The sequence below is a fragment of the Nansenia antarctica genome, assembly GCF_963989245.1.
Source record: "Nansenia antarctica genome assembly, chromosome: 7".
NCBI lineage: Eukaryota > Metazoa > Chordata > Actinopteri > Argentiniformes > Microstomatidae > Nansenia > Nansenia antarctica.
The window spans coordinates 26,465,565-26,478,658 of NC_137677.1; positions in this window are offsets into that span (position 1 = coordinate 26,465,565).

Consider the following 13,094-nt stretch of genomic DNA (forward strand, 5'->3'; position numbering starts at 1 on the left):
CCTACCAGCAGGCTACAGGACAGCTTCTTTCACAGAGCCCCTGCTCCCTCCCCGACCTGGACAGGGTCATACAGATACATTCATCATTCATCATAGCTTTTGCTAGCATATCAGCCCGATAGAGCTCTCAGGTCTTCTGCTAGCATATCAGCCCGATAGAGCTCTCAGGTCTTTAGCTAGCATATCAGCCCGATAGAGCTCTCAGGTCTTCTGCTAGCATATCAGCCTGATAGAGCTCTCAGGTCTTCTGCTAGCATATCAGCCCGATAGAGCTCTCAGGTCTTCTGCTAGCATATCAGCCCGATAGAGCTCGCAGGCCTTCTGACGCTGGTTTTCTGTGTACCACATGTACAAAAGAAGAGATTTGGTGAGGCTGCATTCTCATTTTATGCACCCAGATTGTGGAATGCACTGCCAGTTTACATTAGGGATGCAACCTCAGCAAATATATTCAAGTCAAGACTAAAAACACATCTTTTTAATATTGTGTATAAATGACTAATTAATTAAATTATGAATATATAATGATTGGAGCACTTTGAGCTGCAACGTTTGCATGAAAAGCACTACACAAATAATAATAATAATTACTGCAGCAGTCATGTAAGGTACAGCACCTGGGGTTTGACTTGGCCACTCTCACACTTCACAAGTTGCTATGGCAGAATGTTCACTAGTTGCTATGGCAGCATGTTCCCTAGTTGCTATGGCAGTATGTTCCCTAGTTGCTATGGCAGCATGTTCCCTAGTTGCTATGGCAGCGTGTTCCCTAATTGCTATGGCAGCGTGTTCCCTAGTTGCTATGGCAGCGTGTTCCCTAGTTGCTATGGCAGTGTGTTCCCTAGTTGCTATGGCAGCATGGTCCCTAGTTGCTATGGCAGCATGGTCCCTAGTTGCTATGGCAGCATGGTCCCTAGTTGCTATGGCAGTGTGTTCCCTAGTTGCTATGGCAGTGTGTTCCCTAGTTGCTATGGCAGTGTGTTCCCTAGTTGCTATGGCAGCGTGTTCCCTAGTTGCTATGGCAGTGTGTTCCCTAGTTGCTATGGCAGCATGTTCCCTAGTTGCTATGGCAGCATGTTCCCTAGTTGCTATGGCAGCATGTACCCTAGTTGCTATGGCAGCATGTTCCCTAGTTGCTATGGCAGTGTATTCCCTAGTTGCTATGGAAGCATGTTCCCTAGTTGCTATGGAAGCGTGTTCTCTAGTTGCTATGGCAGCATGTTCCCTAGTTGCTATGGCAGTGTGTTCCCTAGTTGCTATGGCAGTGTGTTCCCTAGTTGCTATGGCAGTGTGTTCCCTAGTTGCTATGGCAGCATGTTCCCTAGTTGCTATGGCAGTGTGTTCCCTAGTTGCTATGGCAGTATGTTCCCTAGTTGCTATGGCAGCATGTTCCCTAGTTGCTATGGCAGTGTGTTCCCTAGTTGCTATGGCAGTGTGTTCCCTAGTTGCTATGGAAGCGTGTTCCCTAGTTGCTATGGAAGCGTGTTCCCTAGTTGCTATGGCAGCGTGTTCCCTAGTTGCTATGGCAGCATGTTCCCTAGTTGCTATGGAAGCGTGTTCCCTAGTTGCTATGGAAGCGTGTTCCCTAGTTGCTATGGCAGCATGTTTGCTGTACGATGAAGCGCCATCCAGTGAGATGAGGAAGCATTTGTACTTGTGATAGAAGTCAAATTAGTCTAATGTATTGATTGTAAGTCGCTTTGGAATAAGGCGTCTGCTAAATGCCAAAAATGTAAAAAAAAAAAAAAAATGGATTGTGTCCCACTCAGAATATAGTAAATCCAGGCACCCCAATAGATGACAAAATGTATCCAACAGATATATCCCACCAAAAAAATAGGCAAGGATGCAAATAGAGACTTTCTGGTAGTTGAGAACAAAATATACACGGGAAACACTGAGCTTAGACCAGTTTATTGCTATACTTCACATCAACAACCAAGTTGGTTCGAACCACAACAGAAATCACAGATATGTAGGGGAACACTCTTTCTATGCCGTCATTCCATTTTTATTTTTATTTTAGATCATTACGGTCATCCCATCGCAATGGACCTATCGCTGAGCCACGCCCCCTTTTAAAACTTCACAGAGCCCCCCCCCCCCGACCTGGACAGGGTCATACAGATACATTCATCATTCATCATAGCTTTTGCTAGCATATCAGCCCGATAGAGCTCTCAGGTCTTCTGCTAGCATATCAGCCCGATAGAGCTCTCAAGTCTTTAGCTAGCATATCAGCCCGATAGAGCTCTCAGGTCTTCTGCTAGCATATCAGCCTGATAGAGCTCTCAGGTCTTCGGCTAGCATATCAGCCCGATAGAGCTCTCAGGTCTTCTGCTAACATATCAGCCCGATAGAGCTCGCAGGCCTTCTGACGCTGGTTTTCTGTGTACCACATGTACAAAAGAAGAGATTTGGTGAGGCTGCATTCTCATTTTATGCACCCAGATTGTGGAATGCACTGCCAGTTTACATTAGGGATGCAACCTCAGCAAATATATTCAAGTCAAGACTAAAAACACATCTTTTTAATATTGTGTATAAATGACTAATTAATTAAATTATGATTATATAATGATTGGAGCACTTTGAGCTGCAACGTTTGCATGAAAAGCACTACACAAATAATAATAATAATTACTGCAGCAGTCATGTAAGGTACAGCACCTGGGGTTTGACTTGGCCACTCTCACACTTGAAAGATTCACAAGTTGCTATGGCAGAATGTTCACTAGTTGCTATGGCAGCATGTTCCCTAGTTGCTATGGCAGTATGTTCCCTAGTTGCTATGGCAGCATGTTCCCTAGTTGCTATGGCAGCGTGTTCCCTAGTTGCTATGGCAGCGTGTTCCCTAGTTGCTATGGCAGCGTGTTCCCTAGTTGCTATGGCAGTGTGTTTCCTAGTTGCTATGGCAGCGTGTTCCCTAGTTGCTATGGCAGCATGGTCCCTAGTTGCTATGGCAGTGTGTTCCCTAGTTGCTATGGCAGTGTGTTCCCTAGTTGCTATGGCAGTGTGTTCCCTAGTTGCTATGGCAGCGTGTTCCCTAGTTGCTATGGCAGTGTGTTCCCTAGTTGCTATGGCAGCGTGTTCCCTAGTTGCTATGGCAGCATGTTCCCTAGTTGCTATGGCAGCATGTTCCCTAGTTGCTATGGCAGCATGTACCCTAGTTGCTATGGCAGCATGTTCCCTAGTTGCTATGGCAGTGTATTCCCTAGTTGCTATGGAAGCATGTTCCCTAGTTGCTATGGAAGCGTGTTCCCTAGTTGCTATGGCAGCATGTTCCCTAGTTGCTATGGCAGTGTGTTCCCTAGTTGCTATGGCAGTGTGTTCCCTAGTTGCTATGGCAGTGTGTTCCCTAGTTGCTATGGCAGCATGTTCCCTAGTTGCTATGGCAGTGTGTTCACTAGTTGCTATGGCAGTATGTTCCCTAGTTGCTATGGCAGCATGTTCCCTAGTTGCTATGGCAGCATGTTCCCTAGTTGCTATGGCAGTGTGTTCCCTAGTTGCTATGGCAGTGTGTTCCCTAGTTGCTAAGGAAGCGTGTTCCCTAGTTGCTATGGAAGCGTGTTCCCTAGTTGCTATGGCAGCGTGTTCCCTAGTTGCTATGGCAGCATGTTCCCTAGTTGCTATGGAAGCGTGTTCCCTAGTTGCTATGGAAGCGTGTTCCCTAGTTGCTATGGCAGCATGTTTGCTGTACGATGAAGCGCCATCCAGTGAGATGAGGAAGCATTTGTACTTGTGATAGAAGTCAAATTAGTCAAATGTATTGATTGTAAGTCGCTTTTGAATAAGGCGTCTGCTAAATGCCAAAAATGTAAAAAAATACAAAATAAAATAAATAATGGATTGTGTCCCACTCAGAATATAGTAAATCCAGGCACCCCAATAGATTAGAAAATGTATCCAACAGATATATCCCACCAAAAAAATAGGCAAGGATGCAAATAGAGACTTTCTGGTAGTTGAGAACAAAATATACATGGGAAACACTGAGCTTAGACCAGTTTATTGCTATACTTCACAGCAACAAACAAGTTGGTTCGAACCACAACAGAAATCACAGATATGTAGGGGAACACTCTTTCTATGCCGTCATTCCATTTTTATTTTTATTTTAGATCATTACAGTCATCCCATCGCAATGGACCTATCGCTGAGCCACGCCCCCTTTTAAAACTCAGACAAACAAACAACGCTTCACTGACAGTGACTGACTGAATGTGACTGAATGACATTCAATGACTTACAATGGCGGGAGTTGGCAAATTTCTGATTTACCACGGCAAGTAATAGACATGTTTTTTAAAGAGTCTAGAAGCGAGTCTTATAATTTAGTTTTCCTACTACACGCTTGATTCCCTCTAACCAACATATGGAATTGGTAAATATAAACATGTTAAGTCAGATAAAAAAATAAAGATTGAATAAAGATTTCATGGTAAAAAAATAATAATATATATATATATAGTTGCACCAGGGATTCACATACTTTCAAGCATCACTGTATATTTCCACGACTGACAGTGATGTGGGGAATGACCCCCGATTGGTAGAATTTGACGTAAAAAGAGAATCCTCTCTGCCCCCTGTTGGACAGACGAACACATTGCAGCTAAAATGGTAGTTGGTGATGATCACCAGGGGGCTTGCTAGGGAGGAGCCTGAAGGTAGAGGGAGTGCTGTTGGCTGTCTGGAGTATCTGGGGGAGATGAGTAGACCAAGACAGACTGACAGGCCTCAGTATCCAGAATAGATACACAATAGTCATCTGTCCATACAATTTTTTTTACATACAGTAGATGATGGTGCAGCCAGCAGACCTCCTTTAGGGCTCCTGCCTCGTTGAAACTCCTCCCAAAACTCGGAGCAGTTGTATTGACTAGTGTGTGCAGTATGTATTCTCTGGTGCACATTTAGGGATTGTGCCCAACTGAAACTCTTCCCACACTGGGAGCAGTGATATGGCTTCTCTCCTGTGCGTGTTATCTTATGCTTCTTTAGGGATCCTGAAGCAGTGAAACTCTTCCCACACTGAAGGCAGTGGTATGGCCTCTCTCCTCTGTGCATTCTCTGATGCTTCTGAAGGGTACCTCCAGTAGTGAAACTCTTCTCACACTGGGAGCAGTGATGGCTTGTGTCCTGTGTGTATTCTCTGGTGTCTCTTTAGGTGTCCTGCCTCACTGAAACTCTGCCCACACTGGGAGCAAAGATATGGCTTCTCTCCTGTGTGTGTTCTCTGATGCCTCTTTAAGGAATCTGTCCTGTTGAAAGTCTTCCCACACTGGGAGCAGTGATATGGCTTCTCACCTGTGTGTATCATCTGATGGTTCTTTAGGTCTCCTGCCTGGGTGAAATGTTTCCCACACTGGGAGCAGTGATATGGCTCCTGTGTGTATTCTCTCATGCACCTTTAGAGATCCTGACACGGTAAAACTCTTCCCACACTGGGAGCAGTAGAATGGCCTCTCCCCTGTGTGAATTCTTTCATGTTTCTTTATATCTTCTAGTTGACTGAAACTCTTCCCACACTGGGAGCAGCAGAACGGCTTCACTCCTGTGTGTATTCTCTGATGTATTTTTAGTTCTCTAAGTCGACTGAAACTCTTCTCACACTGGGAGCAGTGGTATGGCCTCTCTCCTGTGTGTATTCTCTGATGATTATTTCGGTGTCCTAGTTCACTGAAACTCTTTCCACACTGGGAGCAGTGGTACGGCTTATCCTCTGTGTGTACTCTTTCATGTCTCTTTAGGTCAGGGTTAGGGTGGTGATTCTTAAGTCTTGAGCTCCTCCGTCTGTGTTGTTTATGGTTTCCTGATGTGGTGGAGCTGGGCTCGCTGTCTGAGCCTGGGTTGGAGCTCTCTCCTGTAATAGCAACATATACAGGATTAGAAACAATTAGATTAGATTAAATGTTAGTTTGTCATTGCTGAGTACAAGTACCAGACAACGAAATGCAGTTTAGCATCTAACAAGAAATGATATAAAAACATGACAGTGATAGGTACAGTATGGCGAGTACAGTAGTTAGAGGCATATATACAGTTATGAGCTATTTACAGTATGGCATGTACAGATGTATAGATCAGAATAGATTCAATTTAATTGTCATGGCAAAGTACAAGTACTATACAACAAAATGCAGTTTAGCATCCAACCAAAAGTGCAAATAGTGATATAAGGGCATGATATAAATAGAACAAGAATGGTAGTGATGAATAACTATGCAATATACAGTATGTGCAGACGTAATATTATTAAATAATATAATTAATATATAATAATAATTATAATAATATATATAATTATAATATATAATATAATTGTTATACAGTTATAAGATATGTACAGTGAGGTAGCTTCTGTACAGTATCTAATAGAATTGAATTGAATTGAATTGAATTGAAAACCTTTATTGTCCCCAATGGGGAAATTTTGTTGTCAAACAGCTTAGTTAGGGCAGACAGAAAACATTCAATAAAATACATAAAACAGTGCAGGCTCAATAAGTAAAAAGTTCCAAGTTCCAAAGTTCCAGCTCCAGGTCTCCCCCACCCTGCAGGGCCTGGTTGTAGAGTCGGAGTGCAGCTGGAACAAAGGACTGTCCAAATCTTTTTGTACTTTGACGGGGGAGAACAAATCTGTGGCTGAACTTGCTCCTCATCCCCGCCAGCTCGCAGTACATCGGGTGGGAGGGATTGGCCAGCATGGCCGCCAGTTTTTTCCCCATCCTCTCTTCTACCACCACCTCTAGGCTGTCCAGCCCGGTCCCCACCACAGAGCTGGCCTTCTTCACCAGTTTGTTTAGCTTCTCAGCATCCCTGGCACAGATGTTTCCACCCCAGCAGGCCACGGCGAAGAACAGAACGCTGGCAACCACCGACTGATAAAACATTCGCAGCAGCTTGTTGCAGACACCGAAAGACCTCAGCCTTCTCAGGAAAAACAGTCTGCTCTGCCCTTTCCTGAGAAGAGCCTCGGTGTTGTCAGTCCAGTCCAGTTTGTTATTAATTTGTACTCCCAGGTACCTGTAGGAGTCCACCCTCTCGACTTCCACCCCCTTGATGGTGATGGGGGCTGGGGTCCTTCTCTTCCTCCTAAAATCCACCACCAACTCCTTTGTTTTGCTGGTGTTAAGCAAAAGGTAGTTGGTGTCGCACCACTGCACAAAGCTCTCCACCAGGGCCCTGTACTCCTCATCCCTGTCGTCTGTGATGTAACCGACGATAGAGGAGTCATCAGAAAACTTCTGCAGGTGGCACTGGTCGGAGCTAAACTGGAAGTCGGAGGTATAGAGGGTGAAGAGAAAGGGTGACAGAACAGTTCCCTGGGGGGCACCGGTGTTGCACACCACCACCTCAGACTGACAGCCCTGCAGTCTCACATACTGACGTCTGTCTGTGAGGTAGTTGTGGATCCAAGCCGTCAGGGAGTCCTCCACACACATCACTGCTAGTTTGTCAGCCAGCAGTGATGGCTTGATAGTGTTAAATGCACTGGAGAAGTCGAAGAACATGGTCCTCACCATGCTCTGTGGCCTCTCCAGGTGTGTGTAGGCCCTGTGCAGCATGTAAATGATGGCATCCTCCACCCCAATGCTCTCCTGGTATGCAAACTGCCGGGGGTCCAGGAAGTCCTTCACCTGGGGCTTAAGGTGTTGCAGCACTAGCCTCTCCAGGATCTTCATGACCTGTGGTGTCAGGGCGACAGGTCTGTAGTCGTTTGGGGTGCTGGGCCGTCCCTTCTTTGGCACTGGGACGATGCAAGAGGTCTTCCAGAGCTGTGGCACCCTCCTCAGTCTTAGAGATAGACTGAAGAGATGTTGGAATGTGTCCGCCAGCTCTCCAGCACACACCTTCAGAACCCTGGGGTTGATGTTGTCTGGACCTCTGGACTTGTTCACATTCACTCTGGAGAGCTGCCTTCTCACCTGCTCAGATGTTATAAAGCTGTGAGTACGGGTGTCTCCAGGTGTGAAGCATGCTCCCTGGCTCCTGGTGTTGGTAAGGGGAGGCAATTGCTGCTGGGGTGTGAGGGGGTCAGGGGGAGTGGGGGCTACTGTTGCCAGGGGTGCGGTACATTGGAGAGGGGAGGAGAGGGTCGGGGGCTGTGGGGGGTGACAGGGGGATGGTTGGTCAAACCTGTTAAAGAAGCAGTTCAGGTCATCCGCCTGCTCTCGGGTCCCCTCCACCACAGTATGTGGCTGCTTGTGGCCCGTGATCTTCTTGAAACCCTTCCACACCTCCTTGGAGCTGTGGGCCACTAGCCCGCCCTCTAATTTCCTCCTGTATTCCTCTTTGGCTGCTCTCAGCTCCTTCTTCCCCTCCTTCTGAGCGGCCCTGGCTCCCTCAGTGTCCCCTGCCTTAAACAGCCTCCTCTTCCTTTTCAGAAGGTTCTTGATGTTCCCATTTATCCACGGCTTGTTGTTAGGAAAGCACCGTACCTTTTTAATGGGGACGATGCTCTCCTCGCAGAACTTGATATAGTCTGTGACACAGTCTAGCAGACCATCTATGTCCTCCCCGTGGACTCTCTGGAACATCCCCCAGTCGGTTGTTTCAAAACACGCCCTCAGTTCCTCCTCCACGTCTTCTGACCATTGCTGGACAGTCCTGGTGGTGATAGGCAGCCTTTTTATGATAGGGGTGTATGTTGGTTCCATCCAGACCATGTTGTGATCGGATGCCCCTAGTGGCGGGAGGGCAGAGGATGTGTAAGCTCCCTTCACATTGGCATATAGGGGTGTAAACGGATCGCCCCCCACAGTTCGGCACGCATGTGTACCGCGGATCAATTGCAAAATGTAACTAAGTAATAATATTACTTAATATTAGTTAATATCCCTTGTAAATCACAATGTAGAGTTGCCATGAAAAGATAGACGCGACAGTTGCGTGCTTTGTTTTACTCTAAAGCGCAATGATAGGTTGATAAAAAAAGAAAAAATCCAGAACAACAAGGCTGCGTTCGTAAATTCGCTCTGGAATCTGATCAGCATTCATGGAACGCCTCTTGTCCAATCAAATTACTTGGTCCCTTTATGACGTCGGACCCAGTGTGCTCTCCGGCGCTCTCAGAGCAAATTTACGAACGCAGCCCAAGTGTATCATGGCGAGTGCTGCTAATGTTGGCGACAGAGAAGAACTCAAAATGCCTCCCTCGTCATTTAAATCCCATGTATGGGAGCACTTTGGCTTCTCTGTCAATTATAACAATGACGAACAGTGTCATTGGAGGTGTGGTCGATAAAAAAGTTACGGTGTTTAAGCGTTGTGCAACGAGAAAGTCGTACGAGCATGGCCACACATTTGCCGCGACATCACCCTGGTGTGTTGACGGGAGGCACGAAAAAGGCAGCTTGACAACTTCTGATAATGTAGCCAATTTTTTCATACCATGTTTAAAGTAAGGCTTCACTTTATTATTTAGTTAAAAGTGCTATAAAACATGTTTATTTGTCTGCTTTAAAGAGCCCAGTGATTCACTGCTGCAACCAGGTGCCTCCTCCCTCTCACCTACTGCATCATTTAAGTTGAATGTGTGTTTCTGTTTAATATGTAGCCTAATGTTTGAGTGTAGAATATGTTATGTATGTATATATATATACACACACACACATATATATATATATATATATACCAGTTTTGACATCTTGAATGTTGTTGGGTTTTACACAGTAAAAGTGGTGTTTTTACAGAATTCGAGGTAATTTAGCTTTTTATTTTTATTTTTATGTTTTGTGTTGATCCGAAAAATGATCCGATCCGTGACTCAAAAACCGTGACACGATCCGATCCGTGAGTTAGGTGATCCGTTACACCCCTAGTGTGCATGTATGTGCATATGTACCGTATGTGCATATTGTTGTGTGTGTGAATGTGCGTGTGTATAATGTGTGTCTGTCAGCAAGGGTGCATATGTGCGATGCAGCGTGTCTCTCTTTCTCACCCTCTCATCCTACTTGTCAGCGTTCATGTGTTTGCGAAATTATATCCTGCCTGGCTAGCTGCCCATGCATTGACTGAATGAAGCCAGAAACACCCTAAAATGCCCAGTTGTGAGACCCCCTGGACTTGACAGCCATGTTGCAGGACTAATTCAGTCGTCAGAACCTGGACAGTGTGACATGAAGGTTTGTATTCTGTGGGAATGATCACACAATACAGACTAGTGTGTGACACACTTGACAAACTTCAACCTTTTCGCTGCTCGGCTCCTCTCTTTTTGATAAGCTGATGTGGAGATGCTCTTGAAAGACTGCCCTCTATCTGTGAAGAAGTGGAACTATGCCAGCAGGGGCATTTCTTTTGACTAAGTTATTTTTGTCAAAACAGAATGCATGCTTGAGCCAGAGAGACCCGATCGCTCTCTCCAACCATTTGCTTGACCAAGACCTTTACCTTTGGACTTATGTATTTAACTCATGCATCCAATGATTGATTTGTTGATGGATCATATCTGCTATTTATTCCTATGTGTTTATTAAATAGAAAATTATCCTACTGTTATTTGTTTGTTTGTGTCATGTGTGGTGACTGTTTTACTGTTGAGAAGATCTATGTAGTTCTGTGTTGGTTATGCTGTCGCTCTCAAATCTATCCTTGTAATTGTGTGTCTTTCCCAAACTGATGCCTGTAATGTGTTAGAAATATAACCAATAGGCCTACTGGGTTTACATAAGATTTAACATATGGTGACCAGGTCTTGAAAATGATTAAGTACACAACATGGATCGATTGGAGGTAAATGCAGTGCAATCCATACATGTGTGTGTGTTTGTGAGAGAGAGTGTGAGTGTGAGTGTGAGAGAAAAAGAGAGAGATCAGTGATTATTTTGTGCTGTAATTACATGTTTATCCCTCTCTTGGTGTCTATCGGTTATGTTGAAATAATTGTATGTGTCTCCAGTCTTGCATTGCCAAAATTCCAAGGTGAGAAGAAAGACTGGGGTGTGAGGTTAGTAGGCCTATGTCACTAACCGATTGAGAAAAATAGAAATGAGAAGCATATGAGAGCAAAGTGTCTGTAACACAAAGATAAAACCATTACCAAACTCTTTCTGTTAGAGTTATTATTTCTTATTGATGGAATTACAATTACTATTGATAATGTAACGTAATCGTTTACAATTTGGCCAAGTTACACGAAAGTATAACCCCACTGATGAAAGCCTGATAATCAGCGGACAGAACAATCTGAATAAATGTAAGCAAGTGGTACACCTCATTACGACACTTTGTCTGTGACAGATAAATACAGAGACTGGAGAGAGCAACAGCTTCTGTGTGCTGTTGTACAGTGCAAATGCTATGAATAAAAGTTTGACATAATATGATGTGTTCTTTTTGTAAGACATTGTGAGTTTTCTGATGGAGTGAGGGAGGGAAGGAAGGCAATATGAAGGGGTGGGTTGGTGATATGTGTGCTTGTGCAAGCAAGAGCGGATGAGCAGACATAATTATGTCACCTCCCTGTCATCAGAACGACCCTTTTGGGTAAAATCGAGCATGGAAAAGTGCCGGGGCCAAATTGGAAAAACTAGTGTGTCACCATGGCTAAAAGCTGCTGCGTCGTATTTAGCACGTCAAACAATAAAACAAATCCCAGTTTATGATTTTCTTTAGTTCCCCAAAGAGCGAAGAACAGTAGGCCTACAAGAAGAGATCTGTCGCTTCATGCCATCCACAGAGAGGATGAAAATGGTCAACTGTGGGACCCTTCAGTGCTGAGACCAAAGGGGCAGTTCTCCAGTGGCAGACAACATTTCAAGGGACTGTTGTTGTTGATGTTCTTCTTTTGCCTTCAGTTTTTTCCCGACTCAGCTTTTGATTTTTGCTTTGTCTGTGTAGAATGTAATGTCTTTATTCCAGACAGATGCCTCTAAATTAAACAAGGAGTGCTCTGACATGGGAACAACAACTTTCTCACATTCTAGAATAAAATAGAATACAAACACTTTATTTTATTTTATTTTTATTTGTTTTTACCTTTATTTAACCAGGCAAGAACCAGGCAGGCAAGAACAAATTCTTATTTTATTTTTTACTTACTTATTTTATTTTTTTTACTTACTTTTTCACCAAATAGGAAGAGCATTTATTTTCTTCTGAAAACGATTTAGCATGAAAATAATGAACAGCAAGCTATAGCCAAAACTAGTGCCGGAGGGGGGCAAGTGAGCTAGTCACATTGGACAGACTACCAAAACAGCAAAAATAAAGTGTATTAACGACAGAAAAAGGGATACAGGTCATAAATACATTACATCTGGAGATTCAATAAGGTAGTTGTAGGCCTAAGTCAGCTTAAGACACCTCAGACTCAACCCATATTTCTTTAAATTAACTAACCCGTTTCTATACAACGACAACGATGGTTGATCGGCAACGACGTTACATAATCGTTTGCCTGACTGGCCGATTTGGACTCAAAGCAACACTGTATTCTTATGTTATGCATTATTATAGCATAGAGTACAGCACAGTGTTTTATTAGTATAGTATAGTATAGTGGATAGTGTATATAGCCTTTATTTATGTAAACCAGCTCTTTTTCCCTTCTTGTTTTTAGTCTTTTTTTCCTAGCACCAGGGGAGACCCCCCTCCTAAATTTCGTTGTATGGTACCTGTACTGTATTAATGACAATAAAGACCATTCATTCATTCATTCATTGTTATGCGGAATTTGAATGTACTGCCAGTCAAACTAAGGGGGACAGTCTTCACCTAAAAGGGGGCGGGGCATGCAAGGGCAAAATACCCGGATGACGCTACTCTCATTAATGATATGATTGGACCACACAAAGTGTGGGCGTATCCATTCACCCTCGCTTACTGATATGATTGGACTACACAAAGTGTGGGCGTATCCGTTCACCAGCAGGGTAATGGGTCTGCGTAGTCAACGAAGGGCATTTCAGTTCAGCCAAGACATCGCCTCACACCAGGTACAATGAACGGGCTAGACGAAGAACAAATTGGTCCACAGACGTTCCTTTATGGTGAGAAACTATTGTTGATGCCTGTTAGTGATCATGTTGTCTTCAAACATTTGGTTCACATGCGTGATACAATTATATACCTTGTTCGCTGAG